This window comes from Antennarius striatus, chromosome 1 (assembly GCF_040054535.1).
Source record: "Antennarius striatus isolate MH-2024 chromosome 1, ASM4005453v1, whole genome shotgun sequence".
Taxonomy (NCBI): Eukaryota; Metazoa; Chordata; class Actinopteri; order Lophiiformes; family Antennariidae; genus Antennarius; species Antennarius striatus.
In genome coordinates this window covers 15589527-15601878 of record NC_090776.1, presented here as the reverse complement: position 1 = coordinate 15601878, position 12352 = coordinate 15589527, and positions in this window count along the sequence as shown.

The following is a 12352-nucleotide window of genomic DNA, read 5'->3' as shown; positions in this document are numbered from 1 at the left end:
TGCAGGGATCCCATGAAGGACCCCATTTAGGGACCCCAAGAAGGCCGAATACTCTGAACTGATACTTGGTACGTATGCACAAATAACAGTCAGAGTCCCCCCCCACCCCCACAGCCTTAAGGCGTAGGGAAGTGACCCTCTCATCCACTGGGGTAAACTCCAAAACAGCGGCGCTCAGCCGGGGGCTTGTGAGTATCTCCACACCCGCCCTGCGACTCGCGCCTGACGCAACTCCGGAGTAAAACAAGGTCCAACCCCTATCCAGGAGTTTGGATCCAGAACCGAGGCTATGCGTCGAGGTAAGCCCCACCAGATCCAACTAGTAACGCTCCACCTCCAAAACAAGCTCCGGCTCCTTCCCCACCAGTGAGGTGACATTCCACGTCCACAAAGCCAGCATCTGCCGCCCGGGTCTGGTCTGTTGTGACCCCCTGTCATCACTGCCACCTATATGGCAGCGCACCCGACCCCATCGGTCTGCCCTGTGGTGGGTCCACAGGGGTGTCAGTACTACATGTACGCAAATATTCACATGCTTGTCATTTGGATTAAAGTCCATTGGTGTGTTTCAGCCAAAAACTAAAAGTGACAAACAACCTCAATAGAACAATGACAGCTGAAATCCACCATTGGCATCAGAGCTGATATTTTCATTCAGAGTGTCATTAGTGTGACGATGAATAGCAGAATGATTAAAACAGACAATGATTGGCCATCACACCACTCAATAAATATTTTCACAATATAATATCCTTTTTTCATAGCATTCACAACCGTTCAGGCTTAAAAAAGACAGGGCATCTTGTTTTTTTCTTGTTTTTTTTGAAATGCAAATGACACAAATATGCTCAGAAATTTCTACAACTGTGGCTTCTACCAGATCTTTTTATTTGTGCCTTTTTCTTCAGTACAAAACTATTCACAGTGATAGGCAGGTCAGTTGCCTTGCAGGGTAATTTAAAAAAATTCTGAATTGTACCTCTGACATTTATGACAAAACAGTCCAGCAAGTCCTCTTTGCTATGATTTACTTGGAAAGAAACAAAACTTTTAGATCAAGCACCATTTGATCTATATATCCATAAATCTCATCTACTGAGCCTTTGTGCATGGATTTTTGTAGGTTATTTTCCCGCTCAATTATTTTATAGTTAAAAGGAATGAGTGATTTCTTAGTTCATTTGATAATGGTCAGTTCTGTTTCCTCACATTTGACAACTGCCTCTTGTTGCTATCCATGGTTCTGATCATAACATTCTATCAGCTTGGGAAGGCATACTCTGTGCATGAAAGTCCCACCAAGATATTTAAGTCAAGTTTATTTGCATGTCCCAAACTGGGCAATCCATATTAAAGTGGGTAACTAAAATCACAGCAAATACACATAAACAAAGGCAAATAGATTATCAGTTAAATGATAACAATAATAAAATGGCAGAATAATCACCCCCCAACACACACACACACACACACACACACACACACACACACACACACACACACACATCTGTGCTGCGTCAGTCAGACATTGAAATTGTGCACGAACGATCTTGCTGGCCCTCTCACAACTGTTAAGGGTGTTCTTCTGCCTAACACGAAGGTTACAGTCCCAACAGATGACAGTAAGTGAAATTACAGATTCTTCAGACTTGGGGCGGCAGTAGCTCAGTTCACAAGGTCTTGGGCTGATCCTCTCTCTGACCATTACATTTTTACACCACCACTGGTTTATGTCTAGGCACACATCCCTGCCCGTCAACTTGTTTCCGGTCCCAGGCACTCTATCCAGCTGAATAATCACACCAAAGCCAGCAATCCTTAATCATCCATGTCTCTGTCCTCTAAAAAAGTTTCATGATCACCAAGATGCACACATTCCTAAATGCATAACACAGTTTGATCTGTGACTAATGTAGCCACAAGAGGACACAAGACAGTGTCTTATTGTGCTGGTCCCAAGCCCGGATAAATACAGAGGGCATCCAGCGTAAAACTTTTGCCAAATCAATCATACGAATCAAACCTATGACTTCCATACCGGATTGGTCGAGGCCCGGGTTAACAACGACAGTCATCGGTGTTGTTGACCTACAGGGTGCCGGTGGAAATTGGACTACTGTTGGTCGAAGAAGGAGAGGAAGAAAGTGTGATCGTAGGAAGAGAGAGAAGAGGAACGCCAAGAGTATAAGACTGAGAGTAGGGACTTTGAATGTTGGAACTATGATGGGAAAAGGTAGAGAATTGGTTGACATGATGCAGAGAAGAAAGGTAGACATACTGTGTGTCCAGGAGACCAGGTGGAAAGGCAGCAAGGCTAGAAGTTTAGGAGCAGGGTTCAAGTTGTTCTATCATGGTGTAGATAGGAAGAGAAATGGAGTAGAAGTTATCTTGAAGGAGGTATCCAGGAGAGGAACGCAGAAGGACAGATGGTGGTTGACTTTGCAAAAAGGATGGAAATGGCTGTAGTGAATACTTTCTTCCTGAAGAGACAGGAACATAGGGTGACCTATAAGAGTAGAGGTAGGAGCACACAGGTAGACTACATCTTGTGTAGACGGTGTAATCTGAAGGAGATCAGTGACTGCAAAGTGGTAGTGGTAGGTGAGAGTGTAACCAAACAGCATAGGATGGTGGTGTGTAGGATGACTCTGGTGGTGAGGAAGATGAAGAGGGCAAAGGCAGAGCAGAAGATGAAACGGTGGAAGCTGAAAAAGGAAGAGTGTTGACTTTTAGGAAGGAGTTAAGACATAATCTGGGTGGTCAGGAGGTGCTCCCAGATGACTGGACAACTACAGCTAATGTGATCAGGGAGACAGGTAAGAGAGTACTTGGTGTGTCATCTGGAAAGAAAGTAGATAAGGAGACTTGGTGGTGGAATGAGGAGGTACAAGGGTGTATACAGAGAAAAGAGGTTAGCTAAGAAGAAGTGGGACACTGAGAGGACTGAGGAGAGCAGACAGGAGTACAGGGAGACACAACGTAAGGTGAAGGTAGAGGTGGAAAAGGCTAAATAAGGGGCTTATGACGACTTGTATGCTAGGTTGGGCAGTAAAGAGGGAGAGACTGATCTATACAGGTTGGCAAGACAGAGAGACAGAGATGGGAAGGACGTGCAGCAGGTTAGGGTGATTAAGGATAGGGATGGAAGTCTATTGACAGGTGCCAGTAGTGTGATGGGAAGATGGAGAGAGTACTTTGAATAGTTGATGAACGTGGAAAATGAAAGAGAACAAAGACTAGAAGAGGTGACTGCTGTGGACCAGGAAGTAGCAAAGACTAGTCAGGATGAAATGAGGAGGGCATTGAAGAGGATGACGAGTGGAACGGCAGTCGGTCCTGATGATATACCTGTAGAGGTTTGGAAGTGTCTAGGAGAGGTTGCAGTAGAGTTCCTGACTGCGTTGTTCAACAGGATCTTAGATAGTGAGAAGATGCCTGAGGAATAGAGGAGAAGTGTGCTGGTGCCCATTTTTAAGAACAAGGGAGACATGCAGAGTTGTGGCAACTACAGAGGAATAAAGCTGATGAGCCATACAATGAAGTTATGGGAAAGAGTAGTGGAAGCTAGACTGAGGGCAGAAGTGAGCATTTGTGAGCAGCAGTATAGTTTCATGCCAAAAAAGAGTACTAAAGATGCAGTATTTGCCTTGAGGATGTTGATAGAAAAGTACAGAAGAGGCTGCCTTGTGTTTTTGTAGATCTGGAGAAAGCTTATGACAGGGTGCCCAGAGAGGAACTGTGGTATTGTATGAGGAAGTCTGGAGTGGCAGAGAAGTATGTTAGAGTGGTGCAGGACATGTATGAGGACTGTAAGACAGTGGTGAGATGTGCTGTAGGTGTGACAGAGGAGTTCAAGGTGGAGCTGGGACTGCATCAGGGAACAGCTCTGAGCCCCTTCTTGTTCGCTATGGTGATGGACAGGCTGACAGACGAGGTTAGACAGGAATCTCCATGGACTATGATGTTTGCAAATGGCATTGTGATCTGCAGTGAGAGCAGGGAAGAGGTGGAGGAGAAGCTAGAGAGGTGGAGGTTTGTCCTGGAAAGGAGAGGAATGAAAGTTAGCCGCTATAAGACAGAGTACATGTGTGTGAATGAGAGGGACCCAAGTGGAAGAGTGAGGCTACAGGGAGAAGAGATCAAGAAGGTGGAGGACTTTAAGTAAAAATCGACCATGGACGTTTTGTGGGTCGAGAGATGTGGTTGCATTCAATGTTTTGCGATTGTGGTCAGCGATATCTTCGACCAATAAGTCATTGCGCAAATAATACTGTATACTAATACATCTAAGCGTGTCACCCCAGCCCTCGTTTATAACGCGCACCCAAACTTTGAGTTCTTTTTTAGGTAGAAAATTTTGCGCGTTATACTCGAATAAATACGGTACTTAGGGTCAACAGTCCAGAGCAATGGAGAGTCTGGAAAAGAGGTGAAGAAGCGTGTACAGGCAGGATGGTACGGGTGGAGAAAAGTGTCAGGTGTGATGTGTGATAGAAGAGTTTCAGCTAAAATGAAAGGAAAGGTGTACAAAACTGTGGTGAGACCAGCGGTGTTGTTTGGTCTAGAGACAGTGTCACTGAAGAAAAGACAGGAGACAGAGCTGGAGGTAGCAGAGATGAAGATGCTGAGGTTCTCTCTGGGAGTGACCAGGAAGGATAGGATCAGGAATGAGTACATCAGAGGGACAGCACATGTTAGAGGTTTTGGAGATAAAGTCAGAGAGGCCCGACTGAGATGGTTTGGACATGTCCAGAGGAGAGATACTGAATATATTGGTAGAAGGATGCTGAGTTTTGAACTGCCAGGCAGGAGGCGTAGGGGAAGACCAAAGAGGAGGTTCATGGATGTAGTGAAAGAGGACATGAAGATAGTTGGTGTGAGAGAAGAGGATGCAGACGACAGGGTTAGATGGAGGCAATTGATTTGCTGTGGCAACCCCTGAAGGGAAAAGCCAACAGGCAAAGAAGAAGAGTTTGATCTGCAACTGCTGGTCTGCAAGATTTTTTTCCTAAAGGGATTGGATATTAGGCAAAATAATGGAGGAACGGAGAACAACATGTTGTAGTCTGGAATGCCACATTACCTAGAAATGAAACCACGTTAAAACAATGTGGTTGGATGGCTTGAGAGAGAAATCAGTTCAATTAAATCTATTTTTAGTCTCCTGTTTTCATGTCCTTCAGCTCAGGGCTTAAACCCATGGTTTTAAAACATTTACATGTGTGATTTTTCTATAATTTTACTTGTAATTGTAATTACAGTTAATCATGGCAACTAATAATTTGTACACAAAAAAATTATCATCATAATTGTTACTTTTACGTGGGGAGTATTTTTTTTTTTTCCTTTCTCCTGTCGTCCCCAACTGTAGTGAAAGTAGAAAATAGTAACTGCTTTAGAATTTCCCCAGAAAACCGATTAAATTAAATGACTGCCTGGGTATGCACTTATTTTTAAGTCTTCATTGTCAGGGTGGAATTGGAATTATACCCAGCTGCTACAATACACTGAACTATTATTTGTTACAAGTTACTGTAACGCACGGGATTCAATGAGAAAATTAAATTGATAGCAATGGAAATCAACTGTTGAGCACTCAAACCAAATCTTTAAGCTTGACTTCTAGGGTATGAGTAGATGCAATTACCGTACAGATAATACGGTATGTGCTTTTCAGCAAGATGGGACTGATTTTCCATTTGTGTGTGGTACTATAATTGATTTTACAAAAAAAATGTGGGGGGAAAATGCTTTGATACTTAAACAACCTGTCTGTTGCTTTAGTGTGGAATAGTTTTGTGCTCAAAATAATGAAGGTCTTATACAATCGATATATACATGCTGTTTGTTGGCTACAAATTGTTTAACCACGGTTACAGATTTTATAATTAGTACTCCTCTGCATGCACAAATGTTCCAATCTGTCATCATCAATCATAATCAGTTTCATGGTGTCTCCCATTGACCCCGTCATCTGGTCTACCTGCTGCCGCCTTTTCATATTCTTTTCATCTCATTAATTTAACAAATTTCAATTGTGTACATTTTTGACAGGATTCATTTTCTGTCTGAAAGTTTAAATGGTTTTTATCAGGGAGGAATTAGTGACTGCCAACTCATGCATATATGCATGGCTGAGTAAACAATGCAAGGTTAATAACACTCACTCAGACATCCCCTCATTCCATCACTGGTTGTGTGCAAGATGTTCGTGCACACATTCTCAAAACATAGTAAAGACAATGATATTTAAAGGGGATTAAGGAAACGAATAATGGAAAGAAAAGGAAAGTATCACACAATACAGTTTGACAGCAGTGTTGGCAAGGCAAACAAGAAAGGGGAGCAGAGGTTTAGAACTATGCAAAGATGGATTAATCACCTCAGTATGAACGATACATTTTTCCAGCAATCAATCAAACCATGAAATTACCAACTGTGACAGCAATCTATTCTCACATTAAGCACCCCTTTTCTATGTAGGCCTAATACTTGTTACCATCAAACCACTTCAATCTGCACCACCACAGCAATCCATTTGCGCTTTAAAATAGCTCCTGATTGGTATCCTTTACATAAATGCTTATTGAATAACCTGCATTTATGACTTGACTGCCTATAGAATAGAAAAGTGGGCTTTGCAGAATTGTGAAAAACATTTATATACGTCAAATGTCCTTAGAGCAAATGCTGAAATACTAAATAATCCATATGTTTATTTTTATTGGCTCTGTAAATTTTACCATCTCTGATTAAACTATCATTTGATGTGATTGTTTACTAACATTATATTACAGATTTAATGAAAGTCATGATTTAATTGAAAGTGTAGGAATTGCTGTAGAAAAAAAAATACTAACAGCATACACATGCTATTTTAAAAATTAGACAACACTCCGTATCTGAATACTGGGTCTGAGTGATTGGTCACATATACAGGTATCTCTAGCTGACAATGACAGACGTGTAGCGACCAAAGAGAATGACTTTTTATTACTGGCAAAGGATTCAAATTAATTTCTTGTTTTAAAATTAGCAATCAGAGACAAAGAATCCACAAAGCATCTCATCTCAGCTTCTGTATGGGAGAGTGATAGTAAATGAGTTAAAGAAATACCTAGGCTTTCTACGAGGAGAAATACAGATACAGCTGTGATAGACACATGAAAAACTAATGTGACTTTGACAGTGGGCCATATACATATCAATAGAACAAATACCTAATACCCATCTTCGACTCCACCCACATTACAACAAGAACCTCTTCATCCCATTAATAATATCATGTTTTGGCTTTTAATAGTCACTCATTCAACTCTAGCACTATGACATGTTTATTGCTTGATCCAACATTTTCTAAGAGGCCAAGGAAATAAATTAACCATAGGGTTCTAAGTTTCCATTAAGGAGTCTACTTTTGGTCTGGGGTATGCCGCCATATCATACACAGATAGATTACTTCATAAGAAATACCGTTTGTTACATGTCATGTATGACAGCAGTCCCCAACCTTTTTTGCGCCACGGACCGGTTTCATCTAATGCAATATTTTCACGGACAAGTCTTCATTTGCTCGGTAATTGTTAATGATGCCAGGACAGCTGTAGTCTAATAATAAATCATCTGCAGTGGTTTTATGTAAAATGCAGACATCAACAGACAATAAACAACCTTTTTTTCATAAATTGATAATCAACATCTCTGTAAACGAAATCATTGTAAGAAATAATTATATTAAAAACTTGACTGAAGTGACTGCACTGATGAGGTTTATTTTGAAATATATCGACTTACAATCATTGCATTCAATGTAGGAGAAATACCGATCATTTCCAATAAGAGGGTGAAAAAGTCAGTCAAATAATAATAATTACAATAATGAGAATTAGTCGTTGGGGACCGCTGATCTAGAGAGACAATGACACCTGAAGTGTGTTCCGGCTGTCCGGTCTACTCCGCAGTTTGGTTTTCTTTACGGTCACTGCAGAAAATCCCGCTTCACAAAGACAGGAGATTGGAAATGGAAACAGGGTTTTTGATACTTTTTAGGCGATCTCAGGATAATCTGCCTTGACTCTAATCCAGAACAGTGGCGCGGTTGTGGGTGCTTAATTTAGGGCTAATGACTGCTAACTGTTACATGATCAAAACATATCAAGCAGGACTGCCGAATGTGTTCGACTGTGTGTCATTCCACACAGACGTCAATTTTCAAAATAAAACATCTTTCAGACTCCTAAATAATAAAACGGAAGTAAAGTAAATTATTTTTTCTTTCTGTGCGGCCTGGTACCAAATGACCCACGTACCGGTATCAACCTGCGGCCCCTGGTTGGGGATCACTGAAGTATGATACAAAAATCATTATTGTAAACATTGCCTTTTAGCATATACAGTACATTGCAATAACTGTTCAGAAAAGTTTTGGCACAAGCAGTATATTTCGAAATTTTATCTACATGAACATAAGAATAAGTTGGACTTTCTGCCAAGCACCGTCTCTCTTCCAAAAATGCAAAGTATACACATGGAATGTAAACTCTCCAAAATTGCCTCTTTGGGGATAGTTCACAAGGATTGCCAAGTGATGACTTCTAGCTTGGTGTTATGGTGGTGCATTGGGTAGCACTGTGTGCTTACTGCAAGAAGGTTCTGGGTTCAATTCTTTTCTGAGTTTGTCCATTATCCCATGTCTGCACTGTTTCTTTCCAACTTCTCTGGCTTGCTCCCACCTCCAAAAACATGCACCCTGGATGAACAGGTCATGCTAAATTGTACATAGGTGTGAGTGTGTGTTTGTCTCTTCAATGTGACCCTGTGATAAACTTGCTCTTGATTTGGGTGTACTCCATCTTTTGCTTGTATCTAGCTGAGATAGGATCTGCCTCAGCGGCTGTAGACGAGACAATTGGAATCATATCTACAAGAAAATGGATGGATGGATGGATTTCTCATCTGTGTGATTTCACTTCCATAGTTCAGGTGTAATGTATCAATAAGAATCAGCAGGGACGGAAAATATATTCACACATGAAAGTGAAGAGGTTTGTATAGAGTTGAAATCACTCCAGGTTGCATATAAATGTGATGTTTTGCATGTGTTTCTTCTAAGCATTTAAAAAAATAACAAATTAATTTGTTCTTTTTAATATAACAAGTGGGTAAACTTGATGTTGCAGTTGACATTCAGATGGATTCTGTCTTTTGGGGGAATTTTCTTCATGATACTGTAAAAGAAATTACTAATTATAATGTAACCAATTTTGAGAAAGAACACCCACCTTAAACTTTGGGCAAGAACACACTAAAAACCTCTTGTTTGAAAGCAAAACTGTAAGAAATCTAGAAAAGACCTGCCTAAAGGGAGATTCCGCAACCAGGATATTGATCAGTAGCTGACAAGATTTGATTAGTTCTTTAGTATTCATGTCAGCTATGAACCATTAATCACTGACATTAAGGTAATTTTAATTTGGCCCAAAACAAGATTTCTGCTTGTTATTCATTACATTTTTAGATTTGGTGTCAGGCCTAAAGTGTTCTGATTCAATAATGCAAACACTGAGGATCAGGGTGCACACACATGTCGAAGACAAGGGAAGTGAAGTTCATCTGGCAACTTAACGCATGAACACACAGACAATATAAGGAAGAGAATATAACCAGATACAGCTGGGACTAATCATGCTGGGGATGGACAAGGAGGACAGGTGTGACAAGAAACAGGCAATAAAAAGACACAGAAAGGGAGAAAGAACAAGGAAAGATAAAATAAGTAACTTAAGCGACAGGCACTATAAAGAAAGATGTGACATGCGGGATAAAAAGGGAGAAGACAAGACCCAATCATAACAAATAACAGAAATAAAGTTACAAAAATAAACCACACAACAATAAACTGAAAAGAGAGCCGTGACATAAAGTTTAAGAGCTCTACACAATGCATTTGCCAGAAATAAAAGCAGCATTAAGAGTGCTTCTTTCTGCCAGCATTTAATTAGCAATTAACTGAAGCAACTCGGTTACTCTTTGTTGTGATTTTATATATATACTTTTCATATTATTCACATCTTTATAGCCTAATAATTATGTTAAGTGAGTTCCGTGCAATCTAACCTTTTCGTGTGAAAGTAACGACTCACAAAACACCCCCTGTTGTTGGAACATATACAGAGCTTGGGGTTAACAAAAAAAAAGGTTGATTCCGACTATTGTGGTACTCAGTAGCTCTTTTACACTTTTTTGAGCCTGTAAACATAAAGGAGACTCAACAATGTTTTATTGTATGATGGTTATACTGTAGCTGTAAACGGAAATGCTATTGGAAGAGCTATCTTTTACTTTTCTTGACCTGAGGATCTAACACAAAATAAGCTGTCTTCTCAGGTCAGTGCAAACTATTTTGACTATCCATTAATTAATTAATTAATTAATTCAGTCAGTCAGTCAGTCAGTCAGTCAGTCAGTCAGTCAGTCAGTCAGTCAGTCAGTCAGTCAGTCAGTCAGTCAGTCAGTCAGTCAGTCATCTTCAGCCACTTATCTGAAGCTGGAGAACCCAGAGAACATACAAACTCCACACGCAAAGGGCCCAGGTGGAAACCAAGGACCCTCTTGCTATGATGCAACAGTGGTAATTTCACTTAAATTTGACTTTGTGTCTTTTTATTTCAAATTGAAAAGGGCACATGTTTATATTATCTCTGACAGAGCTTTTGATCCAGGACACACAAATGAAAGTTTAACTTATATCATAGCTCATGATTACCTGGCATCCTGACATGCACTGGGAGCAACCTCCGGACCCTGCACAGAATGCTATCATCAGTACTAATTATACTGATATATTTTTTGTATTATTGCGACAGGAGACAACAGCTTTGAATTAAAATGCCCTGCATACCCACTGACGCCAAGTTCTTTAATTGTCTGTGTCATTTGTCATTAATGGGGTTTTGTCAATTTATCTCTGCACCAACATCTTTGTTGCTTCTGTTTTTCATTGTCTCATTTTTTTCTTAATCATCAACATCATCCTTTGATAGATAGATAGATAAATAGATACTTTAATAATCCCGGAGGAAATTGCACATATCCACTGCTCAGCCAAACACCAGGAAAAAACAAAAACAAAACAGAACATACCACAAGACATACACTACACTAACAGACACATAGCATTAACAGCAGCATTAACAGAACATATACTAAAAAAAATAAAAATAAAAATATAAACAGTATAAAATTAAATTAAATAATTTAACCGCGTGCTGACCTCACCCCCCCCCCACTCCTCCTGAGAGAGTCATTGTACCCCCTGATGGCACGGGGCACGAAGGAGAACCTCAGCCTCTCTGTGGAGGCGCTGTGTGACAGCAGTCTGTCGCTGAAGGTGCTTCTCCTGGGAGAAGGTGGTGTGCAGGGGGTGGCTGGTGTTGTTCATGATGGCCCTGAATTTAGACATGGTCCTGCTCCCCAGAACTGTCTCCAGTGAGTCCACGCTCAGCCCGACCACTGAGCCCGCCCTGCGGATGAGTCCCCCACCACCCCAACACACAATGGCATATGACAGCACACTGGAGACTACGGACTGATAGAACATGAGAAGGAGCTTAGGACAGATGTTGAAGGAGGCCAGCCTCCTCAGGAAGTACATCCTGCTCTGCCCCTTCTTGTACACACAGTCCGAGTTGAGTGACCAGTCCAGTCTGCTGTCTAGCTGCAGTCCCAGGTACTTATAGTTTCCTACCACCTCCACCTCACTGCCCTCGATGATCACTGGCTGTGGAGAGGGAGGTGCCCGCCGGAAATCCAGCACCATCTCCTTCGTCTTGGAGATGTTGACCTGGAGCTGGTTCTGTTGGCACCACTCCACAAAGTCAGCCACCAATGCCCTGTACTCCCCCTCATCACCCTCCCGGATACATGCCACAATCGCAGTGTCATCGGAGTACTTCTGTATGTGGCATGTATCCGAGTTGTGCTTGAAGTTCGATGTGTAGAGGGTGAAGAGAATTGGGGAGAGCACGGTCCCCTGTGGTGCCCCCGTGCTGCTGGTCACCATAGAAGTAAAACAGACCCCTATATGGACGTACTAGGGTCTGTCCATAAGGTAGTCCGTGATCCAGCTCACAAGGTAGGGGTCCACAGCCATGGAGGTCAGTTTGTCCTGTAGGAGCCGGGGCTGGATGGTGTTGAAGGCGCTCGAAAATCCAAAGAACAGCACCCTGACATCACAGCCCCTGGTGTCCAGGTAGGAGAGCACACATTGGAGGAGGTACAAGACAGCGTCGACAACCCTAACCTTGACCTGATAGGCGAACTGGAGAGGGTCCATTGCACCCTGCACCTGTGG